Source organism: Taudactylus pleione, unplaced genomic scaffold (assembly GCF_031769625.1).
Source record: "Taudactylus pleione unplaced genomic scaffold, aTauple2 ptg000655l, whole genome shotgun sequence".
Lineage (NCBI taxonomy): Eukaryota > Metazoa > Chordata > Amphibia > Anura > Myobatrachidae > Taudactylus > Taudactylus pleione.
Window position 1 is genome coordinate 444,985 of NW_028285057.1, and position 22,643 is coordinate 467,627.

Sequence of the window (22,643 nt, forward strand, 5' to 3'; positions counted from 1 at the left end):
CAAATTGTCATAAACTTTTTTACCATTATGGAAAAATCTGTCTTTTTCACCTGGTAACTCCGTCCAATTTAAATGCTGGCACGCCAGTGGTGTTCCGTACATTTACCAATTTTTACACGACCAAACACTTCAACCTCTCACTCGCTCACAAATGCAGGAGAAATTTCCTCTGGTCACGATCCCTTTATTTCCATATTTACAGGCGATGAGTTATATTCAAAATATGTTACGTGGACTTTCGGAAACCAATCTAAATTGGTGTCTAGATAGCGCACTAGACTATAAACCAAAAGGACCCTTTTCAACATCTTTTATATACTCCTGTGCCCAACCACTTATAAATTTAGAAACAAGTACTACAGGACTTGCAAAATGGAAGGAGGTCTTCCCACAAATCCCCATAGAGTCTATTGCTCTTTCATGTTTTAAAATGAACAAACAATTGGGATCAGTCTCTTATGCTGAAATGCATCTAAAAATATTACACAGAGCATACTACACCCCTAAATTGAAATATATTATTTTTGATGCGCCTGACGCCAACTGTTATAAATGCTCAGCGCCTAACGCTGATTTCGTACATTGCCTGTGGGATTGTACACAGGTACAAGTCTTCTGGGAGGAACTTAATAATTATATTAAAGAAATTCTAAAAATTGATTTTGTGATTCTTTGAGAATGGGCTTTTTGGAATATATCAGAAAACACACACTCTCAGAGATTGACTAAGGGAAATAGGCTACTAATGACCAAATTGATGGCAGCAGCTAAAAAGACCATTCTCTCACAATGGATTGACCCTCACCCACCTACTCTTACATTATTACACCCTAGAATTATATTTTTGTTTACAATGGATTGGACAGAGACGTCCACTAATAAAGAAAAATATAATGAAAGATTTTTTGGCCTATGGTTGCCCTATATTCGTACTCTTTCCCCATCACTTAAAGACTCCATATGGAAATGCTTCCAGCTAAGATCATGGTATAATTTGGAAGTGCTTGATAATGGCCCCCCTTTTTGACCTCACTCAATCTATGATTTTGATCTATACCATTAATGGCAACCAATTTACTGACAGTAATAATATATGCAACAATGTATGTAAATGTTTCTTATATGTGTAACTACAATTTATATCTGGATTTCCGCACTACAAATATTATAATTGTTTTGTTGAATGATTGTTCTTGCAAAGTGATTGTTCTATTTACTATGTTGAAGATGATTTTGCATATATCTGTATTACAATATTTTGTTGAACTAACAATAAAAACTATTTTGAAAAAAAAAAAAACTAAATTCCAGTAATAAACAAACTGATATATGTGGCTGAAGGGAGCTGCAGTGAATGGGAGTAACAAATGTCCAGGTCAGTGGCAGAGATGAATCCAGATGAACTGCAGGCGTGAAGTGGAAATCCTGGTTTGCTGAATAGTGGCTGAAGAAGATATCCAGTAATGCAGTGATGCTGGCTGAAATGGAGATCCGGAAATGCTGTGATGCGTGAACTGAGGAGACAGGTTCAGGCAGGAGTGAGTCTGGTGTAAGGTGCAGGACTGACCTCAGCAGTGAGCAAGGCAGAGCGGTGCAGGCTATGCAGGGAGCCAGAGGCTGACAAGGAGCTAAGGCTAGTACCGGAACACCAGTCTGGGTACAGAAGCGCAGAGAACTCTCTCTCACAGCTACGCTGTGAACACGTTGCACTGGCAACTACAGGGAGCTCCAAACACCCTTAAGTACCCAGTAGCGGAACGTGATAGGGTAGAGAGAGCAGGTGACCTACAGACGATTGGCCTGCTATGTCACATGGCCAAAGACAACATGGTGGCGCCCAGACACCTGTGACAGAGATGCCACTAGACTTACCCTTGCCAGGATGGTCCAATGCTGGCAGACCACCGCGTACAGCCGATGCCAGTCTCCACATGCCAGCTCCTACGACAGAAGGATCGCGCCACAGCGCCCTCACCGGTAAGGACCGCAAGCCTCCACGCCGCGAAACCCTGGTCGTGATACCCAGTTCATGTGTCCCCCTTGCCTCTGCAGACTGCTACCTACTGTGTAATTAAGGCACCCGGGACACAGCGATTACGCCGAGATCCTTCGGACTAGTCACGGCAAACAGGGAGGGAGACCTCTTTGCCTTCTGACATCTCACAGTCTACTTCAGTGGAGGAGTATGTGAACTTTAGTATCAACAATTCAATTCCTGATTCACTTACTAGTGACAGCATCAAAGAGGCTTCCTTATCAGATAAAGTATTGTCAGCAGTAAAACACTATTATTTCCAATGATTGGCGGTTGGGGCACTTTCTGTTTTCAACTGATGAGGAACAAGACTTTAGGGCACTTCATAAACATTGCCATGAACTAATTGTGCATGATGATTCAATCATTCTCAGAGGTGACATAATTGTCATTCCAGCTGTTTTGAGAAAGCAAGTAATTGACGTTGCCCATGCCAGTCATTTAGGAATAGTAAAGACCAAACAACTTTTACGTGAAAAGGTATGGTTTCCCTCCATGGAGCAACATGAATCAGAAATCTGAAACTGCATGACATGTACCCTTCTTTCTACGCAACCTAACATTGAACCATTACAGATGACTGACCTGCCTGACAATGTCTGGGAAAATGTTGATGTTGATTTCTATGGCCCATTATACAATGGTAAATACATACTAGTAGCTGTTGATGAATACTCACGATATTCTGTTCTTGAAATAATATCTTCAACATCTGTCACATCTGTCTTACCAACGTTGGATAAAATCTTCTCTACCTATGGAATTCCAGGAACAATAAAGACAGATAATGGTCCGCCATTTCAAGGTGCTGATTTCAGAAAATTCATGAAATATTTTGGAATTCGACATCATAAAAATGACTCCTCTGTGGCCACAAGCTAATGCTCTTGTTGAACGTTTTATGCGGAATCTTGGAAAGCAAATAAAGATTAGTAAAGTATCCCGAATTCCAATTCAACAATCCTTAAATCAATTTCTCAGACAATATCGATCATTGCCTCACTCCACAACAAATGTCCCTCCTCAGACATTAATGTTCCAAAGAAAAGTTATCAGATCCACACTTCCGGAAATTCATTTAACTCCTGCGTCTAAAGATCATCAGATTAGGAAGACGGACTCTGCTAAAACAGTATGCAGATCAGAAAAGGAGAGCTATTGTTTCTGATTTACAAGAAGGAGATCGTGTTCTGGTGAAACAAAAAGTAGTACGCAAGGACATGACTGCTTTTCACCCAAGTCCACTGACTATAATGAAAAGGAAAAGATGATTGTTGCAGGAAATGACAATCAAACAGTGACAAGGAATGTTTCCCATTTCAAGAAGATATTTCCATCTTTATCTTCTGATGGACCACGTCAAGAGGATGTAATCACAGTACCTTTACCATCCTCAGCATTAAGTGATCCGATCATGGAGTCTGTGTCTTTGAGTGAAGGATCACATACTCAGACGAAAAGAGGCAGAGTCATTAAACCACCTGCTAGGCTTATTGCGCAGATATGACTCTTAATTTCTGGCTTGTAACCATTCTAGGAGGTTTTCCAGTTTCATGTATATTGGGTTAATGTTCATGCTCAGATACCGTTAACACATTGTTATAGGTTTAATGCTATAAATGCACTATACTTGTTTGAACGTAAATTTTATATATAAAAACAATAAAAATAATGATATGAAAGGAAGGGGGAGATGTAGTATCTATATAGATAGTTTATGTGCATCGTCATGTAATAGTAAGATGAGGTAGTGCCCCTTTAAGGGTCATGCAGCACAGAGGGACATGCCTACCCTCCCGGTTTTCGCGGGAGGCTCCCGATTTTTCGGGTAACCCCCCGCACCCCCGGAAGGTTAGGCATTTCTCCCGCATTCTGCCCACTTCCTAGTGAAGTGGGCAGAATTAGGAGAATACCCGCGGCAATCGCGGGTCTCCGTGAAGGGGGCGGGGCTTAAGCTGTGATTCTGCATGAATCACAGCATTTGGCCCCGCCCCCTATGTAAATTGTGCCCAATCGCGGCAATTTTACCGCGAGGGGGCGGGGCTTAATGACGCAAATCGTCAAGCCCCGCCCCCGTCGGCCCCCTGCTGCTTCTCTTACCCGGGCTTCTCCCGGGAAGAGAATATTAAAGGTAGGCAACCCTGGCACAGAGGGACATGGGATCAGGAAGTGGAAGGATATAGAAGGAGTAAGAGAAAAGAGAACAGCCATGAGGAGATGATGTCTTTATCTACCTGTACTAATGCAAGTATAACTGATAATAAATAACTACATAAAGCTTACTTGATGAGTCATTGCTATGAAGAAAGGTACATCAGAATATGACAGAGACGGGCCGCACTCAGGGCCTGATTCAGCAATGATCGCAGTAGCAAAGACTCACGCAATCGGTCGATTAATTCGCATTGCGCATGCATCGCAGTGCGCAAACTAGCAATTGCGATGGGAAATGCATTTGCAGAGGCAACGCAGACCCAGAGCACATTCATTGGCAGGAAGTGCCGTTTCTGGGTGGTGACGGGGGTGGGGGGGGGGTGGTCATGTGAACACAGGCGTGCCAGTGCAGGGGCGTGCATAAATTATCCATTGCAATACCATTCGCAGCATGAGGGCTCATAGCATGTACTGAAGTCAGCAGTTCCTGAGTGAGGTCTGTCCTGCCTTAACTGTGCGATGTTACCGATTGTTTCGCTATATTGCCCAAGTATACGGATGTGTGTAAGGGGAAGTGGGCGTTCTTATGGTAAGCTGTGATCGCAATGCGATTGCAAACATTTGCATTTCACCGCTAATATTAGCAACTGCGGTGCGTGCTTTCTAGCAGAATAGCGATCCGTGCTGAATCAGGCCCTCAGTCAACTACCAGCTAAGTTCTAAAGTGGTGCCAAGGTCACCGACCCTTCTCACTGGTGAGCTATAGTAGGTGATGACCCAACATATTTAAATTCCTGTACAGGAATGTCAGCAAGTTGTGGTTGCAATGGGCTAAGGAATACAAACACAGGATAGGAAAAAATATTATCTGGCTTCATAAATGCTGGTTTGTGTATCGGGCTAAGAGCAGGACCATAATATGTAAAAAATCACATGATAGATGGACTTTTATCCTGATGAGTGTTAACACTGCCGTTAGGCTATGTGGCCATGTTTTAATGGCACACAGTAGCTCCTTTTATATATTGTAGAGCAATGATTGAATGCCAAAACTATATAAACATTAGTGCGGATCAGTGTACCAATCTGGGAATGGACTTTCTCAGGAAGACTTCAATTAGCGCATTGTACATTGCTACTAACAGGGAAGTTTATTCAACCTTATCAGCAACTTTCAGAAACATGGCAGCATGCAGTGAGCAACTTATCAATTACTTCCTGTAAACACAGCAGTTCTGAAAAGGTAGTTACAGTGAGGTCATAAATCCATACTCTGCACTAAAATACAATATCTTCCTATAAATATTGAACTGTTTGTTTTTTTGTCACCATCCAGCTTCCTATTCAGAATTGTCAGACACCTTCGTTTCAATGTCCACAGCAGCCAAAAATAACACTCTGGCCAAAAGATAGATGAGCAGTGAACAAACAGTCCAGGGACTAAAAATAGCTGTAATAGTACTGCTAACATGCCTGCAACCAGTATCTACATATACCCTGCTGTGATGAAGATGCTTTATTTATAGAGGTCGGGGCAAAAGTGGGCAATTAAAAATACTTGAATTTAGGAGAAAGCGATGGTCTTCCGATGCTAAATTTCATCTGTTAAAACTAGAGATGTGCACAGACAGACCCCCGTGTTTTGGTTTTGGCAAAATCACCCTCAAGAGTTTTGGATTTCTTTAAAATTGATAAAAAAAATAAATCACAGCTAAAATCATGTCATTTGGACCTGTTTACTTGAAATCAAAAACCAGAGATTCATTTTTGTTTTGTTTTTAAATCCGAGTTCTAAAAGTGATCCGAGACGGGACTCAGGAGATCATTCAGACCCGCTCCCTAGATGCGTTCACTCGCACCCTGCGTATGCAAATCCAGCACACGCCCAGCAAGGCAGGCGATCGCACGGCAGGGCATTAGCACGCCCACTATGTCTTGGCATACGATCAGTGCAGTTTCTCAGTCTGACCATGGCCTCCTATGACCGGTGCAGTTTCTCCGTCTGACCATGGCCTCCTATGACCGGTGCAGTTTCTCCGTCTGATCATGGCCTCCTATGACTTGCCGACTACATCACGCTTAGCTGTTACCTTTGTGCATGAACCCAATGCTTATTGCTGCTTTGTTTGCACGTATTGCAAACAAAGTTGTAATAAATTCAAGGGAAAAATTAACAAAACAATAATTTAAGGTGACTTTAGAGTTTAGACCATACTTGCCTACTCTCCCGAAACGGCCGGGAGCCTCCCAAAAATTGGGTGGTTCTCCCTTTCCCCCCTGGAAAAGCAGGCAAGTCTCCTGGCTGACTGCTGATCCCGCCCCCTGCTTCACAATGCCGGTAATTTCGGCATAGTGTAGTGGGACAGGGCCGAAATGACATGATCACGTGGTAATGCCCCCTGCTCCGCCCCTAATGCTGGTAATATCCCCGGCCGTGCCCACCTATGCCGTACCACGCCTCCACCCCCGCTATACCGACCTGGCTGCCCACTCCCGGAGGGGGCATCCACGTGACCACGCCCCCTAGCCCCCCCCCCCCCGCTCCACCCTCAGCCGTCGGTTACGCCCCCCGATTTTTGCCGAGCTGGCTGCCCCCTCCCGGAAGGGGCAGCCAGAATGTCGGCATCTCTGGCACAAAGTGGGATTATATAAAAAAAATAGGGATTACAGCTTCAGGTTTCTCAGGTTTTCATACCAATTACCTAAATGGCAGCTGTATGCTGTGGAACAAAACCCCATACAACAAACTTGGCTTACGGATGTCAATGACAGCTCTGGGTACCAGTGTAGTGGCCAGGGACAACTGCTTGTTGGTTAATGATCACCAGATAGCTGTACATAGCCTTCAGAGGGTAAGGAATGTGGACGGTTGTTTCCCCATTGATGAATGGAAATCATGTGAATTTGCAAAGGTGACACCATGAAGAGTTTCACCGAGTGCAAATAATAAGTCATGTGAGCTGTGGGGTGGATCAGCTCTTCCTGTCATATATATATATATAACTAGTATTTAATAAAAACACAAGATATATGTAAACTACCAAGTTGTGCTATGACTAAGAGCCTGATTCAGCATGGATCGCTATTGCGATTGCTGCTGCGATTATGCACGCAGTTCTGCTCTGAAAATTTGCTAAAGTTTGCAACCACTCTGCCAGCATAGAGATGCCCACTAGCGCTTTCTCACATCCGTAATACCTCGCAGTCCTGCGTATACATCGGTAACATCGGACCGTTACACAGAATTACAGCAGCTCTGACCTGTCTCAGAAAGTGCAGGCCTCGTCACACGCAGTGAGTACACAAGCTGCGTATGCCGTCGCAGTGACTAATTTATGCATGCCCATGCAACGGCGATCTAACGGACAGGCACGCCTGCATTTTTTCGACCACTCCCAAGTCACCACCCCCAAATGCTGACATCCCGTCACTCACTCGGCGATGGTTTTCTGTCTGCGTGCATGATCGCAGTGCAATCGTATTGCTAACCTGCGCACGTGCACTGCGGTTCATGCGCAGTACACACCATCGGCCGATCTGCATGCGCTATTGTAGTTGAGATCCGTACTGAATGTGGCCTCAAGCCTAATTTGTAGATCATAAAAACCTCTGTCCAAACTGAAACGTTCGGAGGCCAGTGGAAACGCTGGGCGTCATGGATAAAGATCATTAAAGCAAAAGATTTTACCTTCAGAAAATAAAGATCGCTGTATCCCAGGCTGGCACTCCGTGTGACTCTGGATGTATTGGCAAGGTCCCGGTTTTGTGCAGCCTTGTTCCTACACTCACTGCATTCCAGATGACAGCTGGTTGAGCTAAGAATAAAATGTGCCCCACCCGGCACAAGGCTCGGCCTGTCTCATAGCCCCTCTTTGATGGGACTTGTAAAGCTCCGTTGCAGTTTATTTATGTATGAAGCTGGTGAGAGTCTGGTTAATGTGTGCCTGGCCCGTGACACTTCAGTAAATCTGCATGTTCAGAAAACATACTGAGCCTGATACAGAGGGGGACGCAGTGCTCATATGAGCGCAGTTGACCGTTGATCTATGTATTCCGCATACGTCAGAGTCGCACAGCACATGCGTCCTGATTGTATACGTACAGATGCAGCAGAGTTCTGGACGCAGGGCCTGGGGGTTTTAGTGAACATATGTGGGAGGTACAGGAGGTCTAAAGATGCAGAACCGCTTATAGAGGACGCCATGTACAGACAAACAATCCTCACCTGTCATAGGGCTGGTGCAACCGATGGCACTGATGGGGCTTCTAAGACGCAAAGAGACTGATTTGCCCCTCTACTTGTGGGCATCTCACTAGGAGCAGAGGTGCAGCATCTGTGTGCACCTCTGCATCAAGCTCACTGTCACAACAGGCTAGTCTTTGTCCCGTGATGTACCAGTACAGTCAGGGGAGGCAGAGCCTCCCCTGTCATACTCATGACATTTGATATAAAAATGAATAGACTAATACAAAGAAGATATTTATAACTTATAAACATCTTCTTTGTTTATTGTAATCATTTCTATAGTTAACACTCACCAGCTTTGTGGAGCTCCCTGAGACTGCAGGGAAATGAGAGATGAGGCAGGAACAGCTCAGCCTCACTTCTGTACAGTCAGACACTGTTTGCAGAGCTGGGGGCGGGGCCCCACCACAAGCAGTAAGCTGCACAGAAAGAGAGCTAATAGAGGCATGCCTCTGAGTATGGGGGGTATGCCTTGAGCACTGATGAACACCTTGGATGTGTCATGTGACCAGGAAGTGCACTGCAGTGTTTAGAGATCGGAACTCAGCAGCAAGAGAAGACACAGTGATGCAGGTAGGAGAATCAATGGACAATGAAGTTTAGTGTAGTGAGGTGAGAGTTACAGTGAGTAGGGGGTGAGACAGGCTCCCAGCACTCAGACCCATCTCCATGTGTGCCTCCTCAGCCATTGACCTCAGCGCACGTCACTGGTACCGTTGTATCTTGTACTGTTGCACTAAACCAGACAAGGGTGGGAATTACAAATAGGGCCACCATCATGGAGGGATTGCAGGGACTGGAGTTCCAGGCCCCAACAGAAAGGAGAGCCTGCCCTGGCTCTTACTACCGATACCTGTAGAGCTGCACAGTGGCGGAACTCCTGGTGGCCATGGAAGCATTGGCCTTCTGGTGCAAGCTGTCAGTGCTGTTTGCACTCTGCTGATCACTGCAGCGGCGCAGGCAGCGGTTATAGATGGATCAATGCTATCCATTACTGTAGGGTCCGTCCCGGTAGCCACTTGCTGGTGGCTGCTTGGTACAATAATTTTTTGCTTTTTTATTGAGATGCAAGAAGACACAGGAGAAGGTAAATATCTGTGGGCTGCAGGGGGCTGGCTGAGGAGCCCGAAGGGAGCTGGTGGAGGAGACACTGCGGGGCTAGAGTTGCAAACTGCCCAGTTTTGAACACTGGGCCTGATTCAGAGTTGGGTGCAGATGCGGCTGCGTCTAATGCCGATGCAATTTTCAACTAAACTGAGATGCCCAATTGCCGCGTATTGAGACGATGCTCTTCTGTCTTGGAGCATCTTTAGACGCACCATGGGAACGTGCACCAGCCCTATGGAAGATGCAGTTTTTTCATCTCAGTATTGTGTCCTGTGTGAGCAGCTGCGCATCTCTGGAGGCAGCTGCTTTCAGCGTCGACCTGCGTTTCATTAGCCACGCCCGAAATACCTCCCGTGCATGCCCATTAATCTACACTGACACTGCGCCCATCTCTGTACTGCTTCCTCAGGGCAACAATCAGGACTCATGTGCTGTGCGACTCAGACGCATGGGCAGATACAATGGCGGCCAGCTGCGCATGGCATCCTCTAATTCAGGCCCATTATGTTCATTTGAAAGCCTGTGGTGCCGTATCTTGTATATTTGAAAACCAAGCTGGAAATGGGCAAAGGAGGTAATGTATGAGCACAGGAAAAGGTACTTGTTAATTATATGGGCACCACTGTAACTCACTAGCACTGCACCGTACTGCTCCAATTGAAACCAATGTTTAAATCTCTCACAGCCTGGCAGCAGCAGGTTTGGAAACTGTTGCCAGTTTCCTAGGCGTTTTTCCAGGTTCTGGGAACTTTCTTGACTGACGAGTTCTTGAGGTCTAGGTGCTTGTTGAAGATAAGTCAGCAGAGGGTCTAACTGCTCCAAGTAGGGCAAGACTAGTATGATAGGTGTCTTTCCACTCTAGCATTGAAGAAGAAAACATGTACTTTTCTCCAGTGGAAGATGGAGGCATCCCACCTGCAGTTGTTCCAATGGTTAAAGTGATAGAGGCACCCATATAATTAACAAGAACCCACTAAAAAGATATTATTACTTCTACTTTTTTACGCTAGAACCTACTTTGACACAAGCACATGTGTATTATTGTGGAACGTTGGGAGGATTGTGAAGGGTGCTAGTTTTTGCACAGTATCGTAAGTATACTTGGCTGCTCATTGGCGTATAAGGGCTTTTCATAAGAATTGTATAGTAGTCACAATAATTCACCTATTATGCACAAGTGCAAAAATGAAATTGCCTATTGGTGGATCAACAAATGAGCTTTACAGGGTCTAAAACGCACCTTTGTAGGCAGCATGGATTCATCAGGACTCTGTCATGTTTGTGTGCACATAAAAACACTGCAAAGATAGTTATTCTCTGTATAACGCCGTGTAACGTGTGCGCTATATAAATAACTGCTAATAATAAAGTGCATACTCTGTGCGCTGGGCTGCTGCGATGGAAAGAGGGAGGGGGACAGTGCAGGACCAGGCCCCCGCCGGGCCCCCCTAGAAGCCTGGGCCCGAGTAAATTGTACCCGCCCCCACCCCCTTTCGGCGCCCATGGATCTACCTCTGAATCACCCCCAGAATATCTACCCACAGACTGTTTCAGCCTTCTTAGGGTTCCTCGTTGCGGGAAAGGATTTCCTGGCCAGCATGTGAAATACTGCAGAAACATATGAGAAGATTGGGAGCTGTATAAGATACTCTTTAGAAAGAATATGTAAATTAGACACTCCTCTTCAGCTGATTGGACAATGTGGTACAGGATTAGCCCTATAGATTATTATGTAAGGCTTTGTTCATTTGGAAACAAAGACGAATCACAGCAGTCAGCTCTCACAATACAGATGTAATTAGTTGCTATAGTTACAGCACATTAATATTAATTGATCTCCTGCTAAAGGCTGTAGATGTACTTGTTAGTGATGACAATATTGCTATATATATTAGAAATGGGAAGGGTTATGAATAGGTGAACAGTTCTCATTTAGGATAACCAGATTCACGATTCTTGGTTCTTCATAAGTATCTCGGGGTCCCATTCAACATCGAAGCATAACCCCTTTAGTGCTCATTAAAGGGGCTGCGTCATCCATTCTGTATTCAACAAACAGCAGTAATCTAAAGGCCCCCATACATCTGCGATGGATCATCGTGATGTAGCGATCCCACAACCTGGCATCGCAGGATCGCTGAAATCCAACATGTTGGATTTCACAGATATGCCGATCACCATCAAAAAATTATCGGAACTGGCAGACTAGTGAAATTTAACATGTAGAATTTCACGGATCCTGCGACAGATCGCGGAATTTGCTGGTCCTCGCTGGAGGGGTAAGTATCAGTAAATACTAGTACCATTTTAGTTTCTATCACAATGATACGAAACGAAAAAAATGTCGCTGGCATTAAGCTTCGTTCTACAATAGTGCCAAAACTTTTAGACCTTCTACAAAGGGGAAACCTGTACAGAGAGGGGTCACCATGAAAGACTGGCGATGAGAGTCTAGCCAACACTTGTTTTAGGTTTACTTTTATAAAGAACATTTAAGACCATGAGGATTTCATTTAGGTTAAATAATGAAGACAGCTAAATAGGTTTATTTTCGTTTAAAATGGAAGAACCTTAGAACAAGTGTATGACAACATTAATGAAGTGGCGAAACTGACTGAAGGTATCATTTCCAGCACAAGGAGCACATCTGAAATATTGGCCATGTGATAATACTGAATCATTATTTGGCAAAATGACTACACATGGTAATAATTGTATAAGTAAACGATGTGAATCGGACACAGAAGGTTGCACTCAATTTGACGTGTATACGTATGCTTATAGATACAAATATTCTGTGGGTCACTGGTAGTTATAGAATTTTTGTTTGTTTTGTCTCTTATTAAGCCAGGATGGATTTTGTATTGGTACCAATAGGACTAACCTGCCACCTAGTGCAAATGACAAGGCATTACAAGGAACCAACGTCTGTGCATCACTATTTAAAACGAGATCAAGTCAGAATGTCGACATGGACATTAGGGAGACAAACAATAGGTCAACATGGTAAAAATGCTGACATGATCATATTGTCAACATTTAACTTGTCAACACCATTTTTTCTGTTTTGTTAAGGGTTAGGTTTAGGGTTTGGCTAAATTAAACAGAAGAAAAAAACTGTAAGTCAACATTCTGGCGTCGACATAACGAACATGTCTCCATTTTAACCATGTCGACATTTGTGGATGTCGACATATTGCTTGTTGACCTAAAGCCCATGTCAACATTCAGAACCTGTTGAAATTCTACCTGGTGACATTCTGGTGTCAACATTCTGAATGTCGGCTTTTCATATATTTATTTATTTATTATTTATTACCAGTTATTTATATAGCGCACACATATACCGCAGCGCTTTACAGAGAATATTTGGCCATTCACATCAGTTCCTGCTCCAGTGGAGCTTACACGCTATGGGCCCGATTCAAACCCGGACGCTAAGCCGCAGACGCATGCTATGGGCAATTATCGCACATCAGCGCATGCGTATGCGTCAAAATATGCATGCACGAACCAGTCACTGTGCCCGGGAATTGTGCGCTCGTACTACAGACTGGACGCTACTTTGAGTGACATATAGCGCCGTTTGTGGGTGGAAAAGAGAAAGGTGCTTGTGAACGGGGGAGTGGTGCTGAGAACGCAGGCGTGTCTAAACAGTTTTATGGGTGTGCATGATTAGCATGGAGGTGTCATTGTACACGTCACTTGGTTGTATTTCAGCCTGCAGTGATCGCAGTGCTTGCGTGGGGTAGGGGCTAACTCAAGCACTGTGTGCAGCTCCGATGGTTCTCGATGGTTCTGATTAATCATACACTTCCTGGAGATGACGTGTGCTAAGAAGGAAAAGTGGGCGTCTTTATACTGGCGTGCGCTCACTCTGCCATCGCTCTCTAAGTCATAGAGGGCATCCTTACACCAGACAGTGCGATCGCGGAATTTGCATACCCGGCCCCTTTTGGCTGCGAGAGAGTGCAGCTTAGCGTCCGTCAACCCCTATATTCCCTATTACACTTCAATTTGGGTTAATTTTTGATGGGAGCCACTTAACATACCAGTATATTTTTGGAGTGTGGAAGGAAACCCACGCTAGCACAACTCCACACAAGTAGTGCCGTGGTGGGAATGGAGCCCACAACCTCAGTGCTGTGAGGCAGTAATGCTATCCATTACACTGTCTGTGCTGCCCTTTAAAGTATGTGGACCAGTCAAAGACGTTACTGCCTTAGAAGAAGGGTGTGCAAGTGCAATATCAAAGCTCTTTATATATATGTTTTTTTAAACCTTTGAGCAATACATGGAGTTCGTACAAAAAGTTGGAATGTGGATCCTACAAAATTTAGTGTTGGGGTTCGCTATTCCAGCCCAATACGATGCAATATTTTGCCACTATGTTTTGTGCGATATATCGTGTGGATCAATTCTACTGTTCACATATATATTTCCCAGCCACCCAGCTGCTTTTCCCATCCCAGCTTTCTCCTGCATTTGTTTGGGGTTGGTCTGAGGGGACGATTAAATTGTTTAGCCGGCAGGTATTTTTTTTAAGGTGCCCGACAGAGCAATTAAATCCTAGTTCTGTGAGCTGTGATTGGCTCACGGCCAGCTCCATTGTTCAAATGCCGCAGCACCAATGCTCCTGCTGTCTGGTGCATCCCTAAGCCCTGGACGTACCCATACACCTAGCTCCTGCCCTCGCTGACTGACGTACCATACACCTGGCTCCTGCCCTCACTGACTGACGTACCATACACCTAACACACCTAGCTCTTGCCCTCGCTGATTGATGTACCCATACATCAAGCTGCTGCCCTCACTGACTGACGTACCCATACACCTATCTCCTGCCCTCTCTGACTGACGTACCCATACACCTATCTCCTGCCCTCTCTGACTGACGTACCCATACACCTATATCCTGCACTCGCTGACTGACGTACCCATACACCTATATCCTGCCCTCGCTGACTGACGTACCGTACACTTACCTCCTGCACTCTCTGACTGACGTACCCATACACCTAGCTCCTGACCTCTCTGACTGACGTACCCATACACCTATATCCTGCCCTCTCTGACTGACTTACCCATACATCTATCTCCTGACCTCTCTGACTGATGTACCCATACACCTATATCCTGCCCTCGCTGACTGACGTACCCATAAACCTAGCTCCTGCCCTCGCTGACTGACGTACCGTACACCTACCTCTTGCACTCTCTGACTGACGTACCCATACACCTAGCTCCTTCCCTCGCTGACTGACGTACCATAACCTAGCTCCTGCCCTCGCTGACTGACGTACCCATACACCTAGCTCCTGCCCTCGCTGACTGACGTGCCCATACACCTAGCTCCTGCCCTCGCTGACTGACGTACCATACACCTACCTCCTGCACTCTCTGACTGACGTACCCATACACCTAGCTCCTGTCCTCCCTGTCTGACGTACCATACACCTAGCTCCTGCCCTCGCTGACTAATGTGTCATACACCTAGCTCCTGCCCTCACTGACTGACGTACCATACACCTTGCTCCTGCTCTCACTGACTGACGTACCATACACCTTGCTCCTGCTCTCACTGACTGACGTACCATACACTTAGCTCCTGCTCTCTCTGACTGATATACCCATACACCTTGCTCCTGCTCAGACTGACATACCATATACATAGCTCCTGCCCTCTCTGACTGACCTACCCATACACCTTGCTTCTGCTCTCACTAACTGACGTACCATACACCTAGCTCCTGCTCTCACTGACTTATGTACCATACACCTAGCTCCTGCCCTCTCTGACTGACGTACCATACACCTAGCTCCTGCCCACACTGACTGACGCACCATACACCTAGCTCCTGCCCTCTCTGACTGACGTACCATACACCTAGCTCCTGCTCTTACTGACTGACGTACCATACACCTTGCTCCTGCTCACTGACTGACGTACCATGCACCTAGCTCCTGCCCTCACTGACTGGCGTGCCATGCACCTTGCTCCTGTTCTCACTGACGTACCATACACCTAGCTCCTGCCCTCACTGACTGACGTACCATACACCTTGCTCCTGCCCTCACTGACTGACGTACCATACACCTAGCTCCTGCCATCACTGACTTACCATACGCCTGGCTCCTGCCCTCTCTGACTGACGTACCATACACCTACTGTAGCTGCTGCCTTATTTGACTGACCTACACATATACCTTGCTCCTGCTCTCACTGACTGACGTACCATACACCTAGCTCCTGCCCTCGCTGACTGACGTACCCATACACCTAGCTCCTGCCCTCGCTGACTGACGTACCCATACACCTAGCTCCAGCCCTCGCTGACTGACGTACCATACACCTACCTCCTGCAATCTCTGACTGACGTACCCATACACCTAGCTCCTGTCCTCCCTGTCTGACGTACCATACACCTAGCTCCTGCCCTTGCTGACTAATGTGTCATACACCTAGCTCCTGCCCTCACTGACTGACGTACCATACACCTTGCTCCTGCCCTCACTGACTGATGTACCATACACCTTGCTCCTGCTCTCACTGACTGACGTACCATACACCTTGCTCCTGCTCTCATTGACTGACGTACCATACACTTAGCTCCTGCTCTCTCTGACTGATGTACCCATACACCTTGCTCCTGCTCTGACTGACATACCATATACATAGCTCCTGCCCTCTCTGACTGACCTACCCATACACCTTGCTTCTGCTCTCACTAACTGACGTACCATACACCTAGCTCCTGCTCTCACTGACTTATGTACCATACACCTAGCTCCTGCCCTCTCTGACTGACGTACCATACACCTAGCTCCTGCCCACACTGACTGACGCACCATACACCTAGCTCCTGCCCTCTCTGACTGACGTACCATACACCTAGCTCCTGCTCTTACTGACTGACGTACCATACACCTTGCTCCTGCTCACTGACTGACGTACCATGCACCTAGCTCCTGCCCTCACTGACTGGCGTGCCATGCACCTTGCTCCTGTTCTCACTGACGTACCATACACCTTGCTCCTGCCCTCACTGACTGACGTACCATACACCTTGCTCCTGCCCTCACTGACTGATGTACCATACACCTAGCTCCTGCCATCACTGACTTACCATACGCCTGGCTCCTGCCCTCTCTGACTGACGTACCATACACCTACTGTAGCTGCTGCCTTCTTTGACTGACGTACACATATACCTTGCTCCTGCTCTCACTGACTGACGTACCATACACCTAGCTCCTGCCCTCTCTGACTGACGTACCCATACACCTTGCTCCTGCTCTCACTGACTGACGTACCATACACCTAGCTCCTGCTCTCACTGACTGACGTACCATACACCTACCTCCTGCCCTCTCTGACTGATGAACCTTACACCTAGCTCCTGCCCTCACTGACTGACGTACCATACACCTAGCTCCTGCTCTTACTGACGTACATACACCTACTGTAGCTCCTGCCCTCGCTGACTGACGTACCCATACACCTAGCTCCTGCCCTCGCTGACTGACGTACCCATACACCTAGCTCCTGCCCTCGCTGACTGACGTACCATACACCTACCTCCTGCAGTCTCTGACTGACGTAACCATACACCTAGCTCCTGTCCTCCCTGTCTGACGTACCATACACCTAGCTCCTGCCCTCGCTGACTAATGTGTCATACACCTAGCTCCTGCCCTCACTGACTGACGTACCATACACCTTGCTCCTGCCCTCACTGACTGATGTACCATACACCTTGCTCCTGCTCTCACTGACTGACGTACCATACACTTAGCTCCTGCTCTCTCTGAGTGACGTACCATACACCTTGCTCCTGCTCTGACTGACGTACCATATACATAGCTCCTGCCCTCTCTGACTGACGTACCATACACCTTGCTTCTGCTCTCACTAACTGACGTACCATACACCTAGCTCCCGCTCTCACTGACTTATGTACCAAACACCTAGCTCCTGCCCTCTCTGACTGACGTACCATACACCTAGCTCTTGCCCACACTAACTGACGCACCATACACCTAGCTCCTGCCCTCTCTGACTGACGTACCATACACCTAGCTCCTGCTCACTGACTGAAGTACCATACACCTTGCTCCTGCTCACTGACTGAAGTACCATGCACCTAGCTCCTGCCCTCACTGACTGGCGTGCCATGCACCTTGCTCCTGTTCTCACTGACGTACCATACACCTTGCTCCTGCCATCACTGACTGACGTACCATACACCTAGCTCCTGCCATCACTGACTTACCATACACCTGGCTCCTGCCCTCTCTGACTGACGTACCATACACCAACTGTAGCTCCTGCCCTCTTTGACTGACGTACCCATATACCTTGCTCCTGCTCTCACTGACTGACGTACCATACACCTAGCTCCTGCTCTCACTGACTGACGTACCATACACCTGCCTCCTGCCCTCTCTGACTGATGAACCTTACACCTAGCTCCTGCCCTCACTGACTGACGTACCATACACCTAGCTCCTGCTCTTACTGACGTACCATACACCTACTGTAGCTCCGGCCCTCTCTGACTGACGTACCCATACACCTTGCTCCTGCTCTCACTGACTGACGTACCATACACCTTGCTCCTGCTCTCTCTGACTGACGTACCATACACCTACCTCCTGCCCTCTCTGACTGACGTAGCCATACACCTTTCTCCTGCCCTCACTGACGTACCATACACCTTGCTCTTGCCCTCACTGACTGACCTACCATACACCTTGCTCCTGCCCTCACTGACTGACGTACCATACACCTAGCTCCTGCCCTCACTGACTGACATACCATACACCTTGCTCCTGCCCTCACTGACAAAAGTACCATACACCTAGCTCCTGCTCTCACTGACTGAGGTACCATACACCTAGCTCCTGCTCTCTCTGACTGACTTACCAGAAACCTTGCTCCTGCTCTCTCTGACGTACCATACACCTAGCTCCTACTCTCTCTGACTGACGTACCATACACCTAGCTCCTGCTCTCTCTGACTGACGTACCATACACCTAGCTCCTGCTCTCTCTGACTGACGTACCATACACCTTGCTCCTGCCCTCACTGACTGACGTACCATACACCTAGCTCCTGCTCTCTCTGACTGACGTACCATACACCTTGCTCCTGCCCTCTCTGACTGACGTACCATACACCTACTGTAGCTCCTGCCCTCTTTGACTGACGTATCCATATACCTTGCTCCTGCTCTCACTGACTGACGTACCATACACCTAGCTCCTGCCCTCACTGACTGACGTACCATACACCTTGCTCCTGCCCTCACTGACTGACGTACCATACACCTACTGTAGCTCCTGCCCTCTCTGACTAATGTACTAGACACCTTGCTCCTGCTTTCACTGACTGACGTACCATACACCTAGTTCCTGCTCTCACTGGCTGACATACCATACACCTTGCTCCTGCCCTCACTGACTGACGTACCAGACACCTTGCTCCTGCCCTCTCTGACGTACCATACACCTTGCTCCTGCCCTCACTGACTGACGTACCATACACCTAGCTCCTGCTCTCTGTGACTGACGTACCCATATATCTTGCTGCTGCTCTCACTGACTGACGTACCATACACCTAGCTCCTGCCCTCTCTGACTGACGTACCATACACCTACTGTAGCTCCTGCCCTCTTTGACTGACGTATCCATATACCTTGCTCCTGCTCTCACTGACTGACGTACCATACACCTAGCTCCTGCCCTCACTGACTGACGTACTATACACCTTGCTCCTGTCCTCACTGACTGACGTACCATACACCTACTGTAGCTCCTGCCCTCTCTAACGTACTAGACACCTTGCTCCTGCTTTCACTGACTGACGTACCATACACCTAGTTCCTGCTCTCACTGACTGACGTACCATACACCTTGCTCCTGCCCTCACTGGCTGACGTACCATACACCTTGCTCCTGCCCTCACTGACTGACGTACCAGACACCTTGCTCCTGCCCTCTCTGACGTACCATACACCTTGCTCCTGCCCTCACTGACTGACGTACCATACACCTTGCTCCTGCCATCACTGACTGACGTACCATACACCTAGCTCCTGCCCTCACTGACTGACGTACCATACACCTTGCTCCTGCCATCACTGACTGACGTACCATACACCTAGCTCCTGCTCTCTCTGACTGACGTACCAGAAACCTTGCTCCTGCTCTCTCTGACTGACGTACCATACACCTAGTTCCTGCTCTCTCTGACTGACCTACCATACACCTACCTCCTGCACTTGCAGATGCTGTTTCTCCAGCCGAATACGGCCTCCTGTGTGAGTGATACAGCCGCTTACAGCAACTCATCTGCATCTATCTAGCTACTCCCGTTACCTCCCGGAAACGCCCACAGAATACCACAGGCCGCACATCCGATTCTGTTTTGCGTCTCTGTGAATGATGAGGAATTATTCGCAGAATTAAAATATCTGCCAACATTGACACTGGGTGCCTCTCAGAATCAGGCACCTAGTGAGTGGGTTGAACCTAGTTCCTGCTCTCACTGGCTGACATACCATACACCTTGCTCCTGCCCTCACTGACTGACGTACCAGACACCTTGCTCCTGCCCTCTCTGACGTACCATACACCTTGCTCCTGCCCTCACTGACTGACGTACCATACACCTAGCTCCTGCTCTCTGTGACTGACGTACCCATATATCTTGCTGCTGCTCTCACTGACTGACGTACCATACACCTAGCTCCTGCCCTCTCTGACTGACGTACCATACACCTACTGTAGCTCCTGCCCTCTTTGACTGACGTATCCATATACCTTGCTCCTGCTCTCACTGACTGACGTACCATACACCTAGCTCCTGCCCTCACTGACTGACGTACTATACACCTTGCTCCTGTCCTCACTGACTGACGTACCATACACCTACTGTAGCTCCTGCCCTCTCTAACGTACTAGACACCTTGCTCCTGCTTTCACTGACTGACGTACCATACACCTAGTTCCTGCTCTCACTGACTGACGTACCATACACCTTGCTCCTGCCCTCACTGGCTGACGTACCATACACCTTGCTCCTGCCCTCACTGACTGACGTACCAGACACCTTGCTCCTGCCCTCTCTGACGTACCATACACCTTGCTCCTGCCCTCACTGACTGACGTACCATACACCTTGCTCCTGCCATCACTGACTGACGTACCATACACCTAGCTCCTGCCCTCACTGACTGACGTACCATACACCTTGCTCCTGCCATCACTGACTGACGTACCATACACCTAGCTCCTGCTCTCTCTGACTGACGTACCAGAAACCTTGCTCCTGCTCTCTCTGACTGACGTACCATACACCTAGTTCCTGCTCTCTCTGACTGACCTACCATACACCTACCTCCTGCACTTGCAGATGCTGTTTCTCCAGCCGAATACGGCCTCCTGTGTGAGTGATACAGCCGCTTACAGCAACTCATCTGCATCTATCTAGCTACTCCCGTTACCTCCCGGAAACGCCCACAGAATACCACAGGCCGCACATCCGATTCTGTTTTGCGTCTCTGTGAATGATGAGGAATTATTCGCAGAATTAAAATATCTGCCAACATTGACACTGGGTGCCTCTCAGAATCAGGCACCTAGTGAGTGGGTTGAACCTATTTCCCCTTCATCTAAAGGACCTGGACGTGACGTGGAGTGAGGGCGGAAGTGCAGTTCCATACCCAGAGAGAGCTTTTTTTTTGTCTCAGTTGTAGTATCTGGCCACCAATAGTAGAGGTTTGTACCCTCACAGGCTCGTCACGCTTAGGGCACTATTCCCACTCTATGTCCACGTGGATAGTAACTGATGACGTCAGGGTCCTGTAGCCGAAAGGGATCTAGCTGCAACCGAGCTACTACCACTGCGGTTGTAAATATATACTCCTACCCTCCAACATGACCCGATCCATTAGGTACAAAATGCTCTGTTCCTGGACTTCCCACATAAGTAATGAGTGCAGTCACCTGTGGTGAGCTAGGTAATTGATGATACAGATGTTTCTACAGATGGTTGCAATAACCAATTAAGAAGGAAGTACAGGAGCAGAGCATTTTGTACCTAATGGAATGGGTCGTGTTGGAGGGTCAGTAAATGTACCACATACTTGCCGACAATCAGCTTCAGCCTTCCGGGAGGGAGCTGATTGTCGGCTAACAGCGGGGGGCGGGGACGGCTATTGACGTCACATTGGGGGCGGGGGCGGCCATTGACGACACATTGGGGGTGGGGGTGGGGCCGCACGATCGCATCATCGTTGCCCCGCCAACTCTTCACAATGCCGTTATTTTTGGCATTGTGAAGCAGGGGGCAGGGCCACGATAATGCGATTCAGCACAATTCGCGTCACCGGCCCCCCCGCTGCGGGGGTTTCTCATTTTTTTCTGGGGGGAGGTCGGGAGAGTCACAGGCTTCCAGGAGGCTACCCTGCCTTTTCGGGGGGCCGAGAGCGGCACACGAAAATCGGGAGAGTAGGCAAGCCTTAATAAAAATAATGTGACCACTACGGTTGATCCTATTTCCCCTTCAGCTTAAAGAGTGGCTTCGCTCGCCACAGGTTACTATTCCCCCTCTATGCACGTGGATAGTAACTGATGACGTCAGGGTCCGTGTGGGGAAGGCCTGCTAGACGGTAGTGGATAGATCCCCTTCAGTGCATGTACCCTGACGTCATCAGTTACTCTTCACGTGGGCATAGAGAGAGAATATGGTACAAATGTATTAATTTGGTGACCTTTAGGAGCACCAAATTAATACATTTGCACCACTTCCGCCCTCATTCTACGGTACTTGCAGTTACATCTACTGAAGGGGATCTATACACAACCAGCTGGCTTGCCTGGGGCCTCACTGACTGATATAGGTGGCCGTGGCTAATGCCTGTATACGAAGTACATGTGGATTTATCTACGATTTGTTCTGTGTAATAACAGACTTATGTTAATGAATGTAACACTCTTCATATTACAGTACCATAACCCTTGATACATACCTCTCCTGCTCGTGTGTGAAGGCAGGCAGTGTGCCGGGCGCCGTGTCCGGGGGTCCTCACGCTGC

General features: G+C 47.6%; 1 protein-coding gene across 2 annotated transcripts in view; it reads right to left on the minus strand.

Moving 5' to 3' along the window:
* The window catches only part of LOC148478422 (protein kinase C and casein kinase substrate in neurons protein 1-like), a 131,015-nt gene extending 108,418 nt beyond the window's left edge, over positions 1–22,597 (minus strand). The window contains exon 1 of one of the 2 annotated variants that reach the window (XM_088455412.1): positions 22,579–22,597. The gene's annotated coding sequence lies outside the window, so the exon portion shown is untranslated. Of the gene's footprint in view, positions 1–7,877; positions 7,948–22,578 lie in introns of those variants that run through there. The other variant, XM_088455411.1, reaches the window with a different exon arrangement.
* Between the last annotated feature and the right edge of the window lie 46 nt (positions 22,598–22,643).